This window comes from Talpa europaea, assembly GCF_964194135.1.
Source record: "Talpa europaea genome assembly, contig: HAP1_SCAFFOLD_540, whole genome shotgun sequence".
Taxonomy (NCBI): Eukaryota; Metazoa; Chordata; class Mammalia; order Eulipotyphla; family Talpidae; genus Talpa; species Talpa europaea.
Genome location: NW_028167638.1, coordinates 10001 through 11804, shown reverse-complemented (window position 1 = coordinate 11804; position 1804 = coordinate 10001).

Below are 1804 nucleotides of genomic sequence, written 5' to 3'. Positions count from 1 at the left end.
CCTCCCACTTGTGTTACCTTCCCCTCCCATGTTGGTAGACTCAATTCTACATTCAGATTTCTAGGATTTGTTTTGCCTGTTCCTTTGTTTCTCTGTATTCCACGTAAGTGATGTCATCCAGAATTTCTTTTCTCTTTCTTATTCATCTCTATTAGCACAGTCCCCTCCAGTTCAATCCATGTTGTAGCGAATGGTAAGATTTCATCATTTTTTATAATTGAGTACTATGCCAGTGTGTATGTGTGTGTGTATCCATTCATCTGTCATTGGACTCTTGGGCTGGTTCCATTACTTGGCTATTATATAAATAGTGCTACAACAGATCACAGGATTGCATACATCCCTTCAATTTAGGGTTTTTGCATTCTTTGGATACCTAGGAGTGAAATTGCCAGATCATATGGTCTATCTATTTTTAATATTTTGAGAAAACTCCATACTGCTTTTCACAGGACTGGACCAGTCAGCATTCCCACCAACAGTGTCTATAGGTTGCTTTTTTCCCCCATACACTCACCAACACTTGTTTCTTTCTTTTTTTTTTTTTTTTTTGATATGGATCATTGTTACAGATGTGAGGTAGTGTTTCATATTGATAAGTGATTTTGAACGTTTTTTCATGTGCCTATTGGCCATCTGTCTTCTTTAGAGAAGTTTCTACTTAGCTTTTCTCCCCATTTTTTGTGTTTTATTTTCATCTTGTTGAGTTGTGTGAGTTCTCATAGATCTTGGATATTAGCCCCTTGTAAAATGTATGATATACAAATATTTTCTCCATTTGGTAGCTTATTTTTTTCATTTTAATGATGTTTATTTTACTGTGCAGAAGCTTTGTAGTTGATGTAGTCCCATTTTTGATTTTGTTTCTCTTCTTGTTGGGATAGATTCTCCAAAGACATCCCTGAAACCAATGTTGTGGAGTGTTTTGCATACATTATGTATTTCTAATGTTGTTGAGATGAAAAAGTAAAATTGTTTTGACCTGATTTATGTTCAGTGATACTCAGGCTTGTTAAACATATGCTAATGAAGGATCATTTCCTTGCTTTTTTCTGTGGTGGTGATTAAGGATTGCTTCAGAGATTTATAAGTTTGTCAGTTACTGAAAAACCATCTGTTTTGTAAATAAATGGCCTTAATGGAAGACCTATTAATAAAAAAGAAACCTGTTTGGGTTACATTTTTGTGAAGTAGTGATTACATTAAGTTTTAAAATTCCATTCAGCTAAGACTTGATTAAAGCATAAACAGGAATTGGCCATCTGGAAAGTGCTATTAATGGATCCAGAAATGTCATTGTCATCTTGAATCATATAATAGAATTTGTACTAAAGGAAAATATGGTAGGTTGAGTAGAATCCAGTCTATGAAAAAGTCTGGTCTATTCTTTCTTTGAGACAATTTATTTTTTATGTCATTTCAAATTAATAATTCTCCAGCCACTTATGCACAGAATGTAGCATTTAATTTTCATAGTTCTGTGCTTTTTTTTTCCTTTTTGATGTTTTCCACTTAAATATACAGTAAGCTTTTAGAGAACATGAACCAAGTCTTATTTTTTCCTCCTTCTTCTGCAGTTCCTAACATAGTGCAGGACATAGAGTAAATACTTAATGAGCACCTAGTACTTACTCAGTCATCTGGCTATATTGTTACTTAGTAAATGTGTTAACATTCATGATGTTGTCATCATCTGGCTTCATAGTTTTCGCTATGAAGCTTTTTTAGAACCTTGTGTCTGTGCTTCAGTAGCTGGCAATTGCAAGTCACAGATTTTCATACATTTGGGGTGAAAGCCAGGTAC